We start from the raw sequence: 9,285 nt of genomic DNA on the forward strand, positions 1-9,285 counted from the left end.
AAGTGAATTCACGGTATTGGCCAGTTATATTGTAGCCCACAATTTCGCCCGCTGGTTGAAGAGGAATTTTTCCACGAATGCAAATTTTGGAATTCATTTCTCCTGATATATAAAAAGTATATTTCCAGCATCAGTCAACACTACTACGAACAATAACAAATCAAAACTTCGATCCAGACTGAAAGATATTCACTTAAATGTGCCATTGCGAATACACGTATGTACAAAAATACACAACTAATTTATGTTGGCATTTCGTTTTTTATTATATTTACGTATATTGTCATGTTTTTTGTGTGTAACAAAACAGGCCATACGCAGCCATTTATACGAGGCCGTATGTCAGATGAGCAAGTAACTTCATTAGTCAATATCAGTCGCAAATTCTTTGTTGAAAATCGTGCTTGTTATTCCTCGGACATTCTATCACCTAACTATTATGATTAATAATAATATTACATAACGCAACTGCGATATTAGGTGTATCAAGCTTGCAGCCTATTTTTCAAATGGACGCCGTCGCGCAATCCCCTTCTGGCTCGCAAATATCCTTCTATTTCGAACTTCGCGGTCAATCAACACAAAATAACAAAACGGGGTCACAATTTTATCATTTATCAAGTATAAACTGTTCAAGGAATAATTCTCACGAATTCGTTAAAACCTTGCAGGGTCTAATCAGCAAGACTATTCGACCACACATGGCAATTGCAATAATCTTCCTTTACATGCTGACATTTTATATTCACGGTAGTTTAGAAATATAAGACCGTATTCCCCAAATTGGAAAAAGTTTCAAAACTTCGACTCGATTGGGCTTTACTAAACCACGAAATTTCTGGCAGTGGAAAGTTGCGAACGTCTCACTTTTGGCCAGGATACCATGAAATGAATAAAGTATACAAAATATCAAATAGTGTAAAGCAATGTTTCAAATCAAAATAACTTATTTACAATATATTACACATATATTATACAGAGTAAATTGGACTTCATTGATAGTAAATAAACATTTTATCTGCTTTAGGCTTTCGGAAAATGGAAAATTCGCATGAAATTTGGTAAACTACTCTAGCAGCCAAAATCGAATTATTTTACAAACTCAAGCCAAAACGAAAGTTTAGATGATAAATTTGGATGAACGACTTCTTCTGCAGTTTTACATTCGGTCGCATTGCTTGAATTTAAATCACTTTTTTGTTGTCTTTTGCCACAACATTTGCAAACAGCAAACCAAGGCAACATTCTCGTCTGCCAGTCTTCGAAGCAAAAAAGCAGACACAACAAGTTAAAAGCTATATTCACATTGTAAACCACCGCTGATCCAGTTATAGATAACACAACTAATGCGACAATGTCGCTTAATATTGTTATGAGAGTAATTATCATCGATCTCTTTAATAACTTGATGAACTTCTGTTGTGAACTTTGACCCCCAAAAGATTTTTGTGACGAAAGTTTTTCTGTGGCGAAATAACGGAATTATAAACAATGCAAGAGTGGAAATTTGGGTTTCAGTTTGATAAAGAAAGAAACAAATTGTCATCCACTTTGGAAAGAAAGCGAATCTAATTATATTATTCCGAACACCATCTTAGCTAAAGCAAGAATACCGGTGAAAACAAGTGTAAAATTCATTACAGACCGAAGATTCGACGTCAACAAAAGGGCCGTACACTTATCAAGTCGAAGCTTGAACAATCTTTTTGAAATGAGAACGTAGATCTGACAGAACGTTATGTACAGCAAAATAATTGTAACAACTATGTCCACGTAAAATTCCCCTTTGAGTGCATCCGCGAAAGTTTCAACAAAGATGTTTGAATTGTTCATTGAACAGTTCATACTTGATTCCGTTTTTCGTGATGAAATCTGGATTAGGGTGCCACGCAGACAAACATCCAAATTACGGTAGCTCGCAACATGAATATATCTTTTTCTCTGAAGCCTTGTTCAAATAGAATGTCGGAAAACATGTTATAAAAACATTAAATTTTCATTATAGTTATCATATTATGCACAAAAAATATAAATAGTTACAAGGATTTTGCAGTTCTTGCCTCACTTCTCATATATACCCGCGGTATAGAATCTCAATTATTGAAAATATCACATTTTGATTTTTAATGTCTTAGTTTTAAATATTTTTATTCAAATATATAATTGCCTAACTCATTTATCGAACACACTTTTTAAATAATTCCTGTTTTTCTTCACTAATAGAATTCATGCACTGGACATTACTCAGCCTCAGTAATATATATCTTACATTGTGTGGATTGCTAGACTGAAAATTTTATTGTTTAACTAGACTATTATTCCTCGTTATCATTACCATATGCCGATTACCAAATATTTTTCACAGAATAAAAGTATCTACGGATACCATATTTGAATTGCATCATCACCAGACTACACTAGAAGACTGACTGCAACAGCAGGAACAGCCAGAAACGAAGGCATATAACTTATATAATTTACCTGAATCGTCAGTTTAAAACTGCATAGGAGACTGATTGCATTCATGAAGTACAATTTTGCTCTAAAACTGCAATTAACTTTAGACGCATTAGCATTTTCATCGTGACGTCGCGGAAGTATAGTCACAAATAGCAACTTCCTCAATATTGAAGCGCTAAAGCATATTAGAGCATTTACTCATTTATTTATCGTTTTTATAATATATTTAATCTCATTTGCATTCACCTATGGTACTATATCATGCTATTATAAGCTTATTATACAGCATATACACAAGGGTCGGGAGCCTAGATGACCTTAATCGGTTCTGCACACCGACCCGCACAAAACAATAATCAATCACTGAAATATTTTCTTTATTGTATTATGTTTATATTAGTGTTGATTGTATTTATTGTGGCAATAAATATCTCTCTCTCCCTCAAGAGAAAATTAAGTCGGAGTTTCAATTGACCATAATTTGGCATTCAATCAGTTATGAATCATGGAACTGCATATTTAATTTCAGATAACACGGAATACTAGTTTCATTATTATACTTGCATATTAATATAATTACTTCTTGTACATAAGGCACCAAGTTCTCAAGTACTTAGGGCCTCTAAAACTGTAAAAGTATTCTACAGCTCTGAACTTTTGAATTTTAGGAACCTTCATTAGCGTTGAGTCCACCATACAAGTAGTTAACACTGTTCTGTCGTTAGAATGACTGGGTGGGGTACGGTTACCGTACTGGCATCCTGGTATCGTTATTTCGTCATTAGGAATATTGAACTTCAATAAGTAATGATACACTACTACAGTTCTAAATGCTGGTATGTATGAAAAAACAAATATCGGATTTAGTGTCGACTGTATTTTAACTGTACTGAAGTTACGGTGAAATGCAATTTTCAACATTTAACGACTTTTAAGTAGCATTTCACAATTACCTTATTGGAGTTACGGTGAATTGCTACCTAAAATATTTATTTACTGACGCTTTTTAGTAGTAAGACTCTTAAAAAACGTCAGCCGTTCAACGTTCGAATAGCATTTCACCGTAACTTCAATAGTGACATTATTCGATTTCACTGAAGGTATTAGCTTGGGTCACAACGCGAGACTCATTATATTTTGTCATGCTCAGTTATGATGAAGAATTTGTAGGCGTATAATAATGCAATAATGCTGTAGTCAGGGCTGATTTAGCAATTAAGCAAAAGAAGCACGTGCTTAGGACACCAAGGTAAATGGGAACCAGAGAAATGTTCATAGTCGAGTTTTCGGGAGTTTCTCAGCGTTCAATGAAATGATTGATCTAATTGTTCAGGCAATTCATATATTCATATATTTAGAATATTCTAAATGTTTATAGGCATAAGAACTGTTTTGAAAAAATATGTAAATTAATCATAATTTGGCCTCCAATTAGTAATGAATACTGAAACGTACTTTCAATTTCAGATAACACGGAATACTTGTTACATTCCTATTATTAAACGACGCAGAGATCAAATCGCCAGACACAATCTCTAACGGTAGGAATTGGTTTTCAACTAGTCGGTGTGTTGAGTTGGTCGGAAGTCGCTACAACGTGTGTACGTGGATGTTTTTTTGACTACTACCATGAACTAATGAAACAATACGGCGTTGCATTTCGTGCTAGTGCAGTGTTTCCCGAACAACGTCAGAAAATTTGAAAGACAAGTAGTTATATTTTACGTATGCATTACAAATCCGATGAAGGAATAATTTGAAATCCGATTTGATTAAATTAGGGAAGTTATATCTTCAGTATGAATGAGTAAATTGCAAATGAGACTACGCGACAAACATCCATTCTACACAATGACAATGCACAGTACCATGCTTTGCTGAGCGATAAGCATCGTGGTGAAATTGCGAACGTTTTCGCTTTTGGCCGGGGAGATCTTGAAATAAATAAAGTACCAGTATCAAAATATCAATTAGTAAAGCTCACTTTTGAGTATAATATTTTATTTAAAATATATTTAACATACACATATAATACACGCATATTATACAGAGTAAATCGAACATTTTATTAATTAATAAACATTTAATCTGCTTCAAGCTTTCGGAAAAGGAGAATTCGGGTAATATTCTCTAACAGCCACAATCGAATTTTTTACAAATTTATGCCAACCCAGTGATAAAATCAAATTAGCTACGTAGATTGCATTATGTATATTTTGTTGAGACATTATTTCCACAACCATCTTCGCTAAAATGACGATGCAGGTAAAAACAAGTGTCAAATTCATTGCAGATCGAAGGTTCGATGCCATCAAAAGGTCTGTACATTTTTCAAGACGAAGTTTGAACAATTTCTTTGAAATTATAACGTTAATCTGACATAACGTTATGTAAAGCATAATAACTGCAACTACCACGTTTACATAAACAGTTTTGTTGAGCATATCCTGCAAGGATTTAACAAATTCGCGAGAAATATTCCTCGAACAGTTCACACTTGATGGAGTTGTGATTTCGTATTTTTATTTTGGAATAAAATCTTGATTTCTGCAGAGAATCGCGACTTTGACTGATAATTAATGTAGAAATCTGTCAAAACAAATGGAATAAAATATTGAATTTAGCCGTCATACAAATTCATAGTAGCACCCAACATGGACGGTCCTTTATCTAAAGTCCTGTCCGATAAACTATTGTGAAACATTAAACAAAAACCATGATATATTTTAAAACAGAAATATTCACGACTAATGGGCAATTCTTGCCTCTCTATACACTCCACGTACTGTACGACCTCAACTATCCTATTCCGATTAATGACTGTTTTATATTTAAAATTTCTCAATTATTCAAATTCACATTTGCTTAAACTATTTATTAAACGACCTCTTCAAATAACTTGCTTCTTTTCTTCACCAATAGAATTCGTGCATTGAAGATCATCTCAGCTTTTGTGGATTGCTAGACTATAATCTATCTTTAATCATATGTAAATATGGTACTTTGATTATTTAGCGAGATTATTATTGCTTGTTGTCATTACCATATATATGAAGGTACCTTAATATAGAAAGGTAGATCACAAGTGTATTGAAATAAATTAAAACTGAAAATTTTGAATGAATGGACTTCATATGAAGCGTCCATTCCGGCTCCGGTTCATCACATGAACAAACAGGTAATTTGTAAATCATAACTTCTAATTTTGAATATTTTTTTAAATTGTTATTTCCCATTAATTTATATGATATATATATATATTATGCTTACCTTGTGAAATTTCCATGTCTGACTTTACGTATGCCGTATATTTGAAACTCAAGTATAATTAATAATATGCTTTTAAGTGATTATTAAAAATCAAAGTCAAGCCTAGTCAATGAAGTTGCTTTTCATTGAAGTATGCTCTCGTTCACAAATGTTTGAGGACTTGCATTTGCGTACGTGAGTTTTGCCATTCTGTTTTCATATAATGTCTAAAGTGCATATTATCACTGTGTAAAATTCTGAAAAAAAAAATTGACAGTGTTTATTTAATTGACAGTATTTACCTATAATTTTTTGCTATTCAAATAATTAACATTCTCAACGAGAACACAATTTTTTTTAATGCGAGTAGGAGATTTTTAAACAGTACCCATGCCCCATTCTATATTCTTTTTATGCCCGAAACAAAAACGAATCAACCAATGTGTCCGTTTTTATTCATTGAAAAATCATGTCCTAATTTCATAAAATGCGTATGGGATATTCCATCAGTATTTATTTCCATAAATTCGCTTGTTGCTCTATATACTGCTGTATTAGTTCATGCCATTCGAATAAGCTATCTGTGCGTAGTTAGTGCAAAATATGAAAATATATGGAAATGATAACCAAACATAAATGATCAAAGTACCACATTTACATATGATTAAAGATTCTTGCAACCAACCAAATTCCATATATTACTGCGAGGCTGCAAGTGATGTTCAGTGCACAATAATATTGGTGAAGAGAAGCAGGAAGGTATTTGAAGAGGTCGTTTAATAAATGATTTAAGCAAATATGAATTTGACTAATTGAGAAATTTGAAATATAAAACATTCATTAACCGGAATATAATACTTATATTAATTGAGGTCGCACAGTGGGTGGAGTGTAGAGAAGCAAGAATTGTCCATTAGTTGTGAATATTTTTGTTTTAAAATATATCATGGTTTTCATTAAATGTTTCACAATAGTTTATCGGACAGGGCTTTAGATAAAAGACCGTCTATGTTGAATGCTACTATGGTTTTGATATGATATCTAAATCTAAATGATACCTAAATTTAATATTTATTCAATTTATTTTGACAGATTTTTACATTAATTATCAGTCAAAGTCGCGATTCTCTGCAGAAATCAAGTTTTACTCTAAAATAAAAGTAGGGAATCACAACTCCATCAAGTATGAACTGTTCGAGGAATATTTCTCGCGAATTTGTTAAATCCTTGCAGGATATGCTCAACAAAACTGTTTATGTAAACGTGGCAGTTGCAATTATTATGCTTTACATAACGTCATGTCAGATTTACGTTATAATTTCGAAGAAATTGTTCAAACTTCGTCTTGAAAAATGTACAGACCTTTTGATGGCATCGAACCTTCGATCTGCAATGAATTTGACACTTGTTTTTACCTGCATCGTCATTTTAGCGAAGATGGTTGTGGAAATAATGTCTCAACAAAATATACATAATGCAATCTACGTAGCTAATTTGATTTTATCACAGTGGGCATTTACGTCAGAGTATCTCATATTGTGGCTCCGTCAGACAATGTTTCACAGCGAACCATCTTTGAGGCATCTTTCATCAAAACAGTTGCATAATTTCAGTCGGTTTCAAGGATTTTTCATGTTATTCTTCAATTTTCTTGGGAGTATTGTGATGGGATATGGAGCTACTCAGAATAATGTGATAAGAATGACTTGTCTTCCAAAGTGGATGACAATTCCTTTCCTTTTTTACCAAATTGAAACTCAGATTTCAACCCTTGCATTATTTATAATCCCATTATTACGTCACAGAAAAACGTTGAAAAAATCTTTCAACGGTCAAAGTTTACAACAGAATTCCATCAAGTTATTAAAAAGATCGGTGATAATTACTCCTATGACAATTTTAAGCGACATTGTCGCACTAGTTGTGTTGTCTACGTCTGGAATAGCGGTGATTTACAACGTGAATATAGCTTTTAATTTGTGGTGTTTGCTTTTTTGCTTCGAAGACTGGCAGACGAGAATGCTGCCATGTTTTTCTTTTTGCAAATGTTGTCGCGTAAGACAACAAGAAAGTGATTTAAATTCAAGCAATGCCACTGACTGTAAAACTGCAGAAGAAGTCGTTTGAATTTTTCATCTTCACTTTCGTTTTGACTTAAGTTTGTAAAACAATTCGATTTTGGCTGTGAGAGTAGTTTACCAAATTTCATGCGAATTTTCCATATTCCGAAAGCTTAAAGCAGATAAAATGTTTATTTACTATCAATGAAGTTCAATTTGCTTTGTTTAATATATGTGTAATATATTGTAAATAAAATATTTTGATTTGAAAATGAGCTTTACTATTTGATTTTTTGTATACTTCATTCATTTCATGCTCAAAAGTGAGACGTTCGCAACTTTCCATTGATTGAAATTTCGTGATTTATGAAGTGCGTTCACGCAAGGGAAATCGAGTTCAAGTCTTGAAACTTTTTCCAATTAAACGAATACAGTCTTATATTTCTAAACGGTATAATGTCAGCATGTAAAGGAAGATTATTGCAATTGCCACGTATGCGTAAATAGTCTTGCTGATTAGACCCTGCAAGGATTTAACGAATTTGAACAATTCATTCTTGATGGAGTTGTGACCCCGTTCCTTTATTTTGTGTTGATTGACCGCGGGCCAAATTTCGAAGCAAAAGGATATTCGCGGGCCAAAAAGCGGGAGCGGCAAAAATGGCTCGACGGCATGGAGCGCTGAAGCGTCCCTTTGAAAAATAGGCTGCACACTTCATTTTAAATACACCTTGCATCGCAGTTTGTTATATATTAATATCCTTAATAGTTAAGTGATAGGAATAACAAGAACAATATTCAACAAAAAATTTGCAACTGATAGTGACTAACGAAGTTACTTGCTCATCTGGCACACGGCCTCGTATAAATGGCTACGTATGGCTTGTTTTGTTACACAAAAAACATCCCAATGTATAGGAATATAAAAAAAAATTGAAATGCCAACATAATTTAGTTGTGTATTTTTGTATATACGTGTTATTCGGGTTCGCTCCAAATCAGATGTTCAAGAGGTGGCTCTAATTCATTACATTGTATTTGCAATAACGCATTTAGGTGATTATCTGTCAGTCCGGACCGAAGTTTTGATTTGTTAAGGTTCATAATTGTGTTGTTAGAAAGAATGATGTTTGAAAATTTTATTTTTATATCAGATGAAATGACTTCCAAAACTGGCATTCTCGGAAAAATTCCTCTTTAACCAACGGGCGATTCTTTTTAGCGATGTTGTGGGTTACAATATAACTAACTAATAACGAAGATTCACTTTCATTTGACATTTTTTTTCAACATGTTATGGAAGTTGGAAGTTATGTTTTACACATTACCAGTTTATGTGATAAACCGGAGTCAGAATTTTTAACAGTGAATTTGCAATAGACTTCCGCCTGACTGTAAAAAGTGAACCATATTAATACAATAGAATATGGGTGTCAAACTTGTGGGTATTCGAGGGCCGCATTTCATTTTGGGAATTTGGCCAAGGACCGCAAACAGTTTTTGATATATTTTGATA

General features: G+C 33.2%; 2 long non-coding RNA genes across 2 annotated transcripts; both read right to left on the reverse strand.

Annotated features, from left to right (window-relative positions):
- Positions 1 to 1,458: 1,458 nt before the first annotated feature.
- Positions 1,459 to 2,757, reverse strand: LOC120332614 (uncharacterized). Its single transcript, XR_005568120.2, has 2 exons — positions 2,482 to 2,757; positions 1,459 to 1,948 (listed from the first exon to the last, which is right to left on the reverse strand). It is a non-coding gene; the product is annotated as an uncharacterized LOC120332614 (long non-coding RNA).
- Positions 2,758 to 4,500: 1,743 nt separating this feature from the next.
- Positions 4,501 to 7,286, reverse strand: LOC144431393 (uncharacterized). Its single transcript, XR_013479970.1, has 3 exons — positions 7,072 to 7,286; positions 5,731 to 5,966; positions 4,501 to 5,049 (listed from the first exon to the last, which is right to left on the reverse strand). It is a non-coding gene; the product is annotated as an uncharacterized LOC144431393 (long non-coding RNA).
- Between the last annotated feature and the right edge of the window lie 1,999 nt (positions 7,287 to 9,285).

This window comes from Styela clava, chromosome 13, assembly GCF_964204865.1.
Source record: "Styela clava chromosome 13, kaStyClav1.hap1.2, whole genome shotgun sequence".
NCBI classification, from domain to species: domain Eukaryota; kingdom Metazoa; phylum Chordata; class Ascidiacea; order Stolidobranchia; family Styelidae; genus Styela; species Styela clava.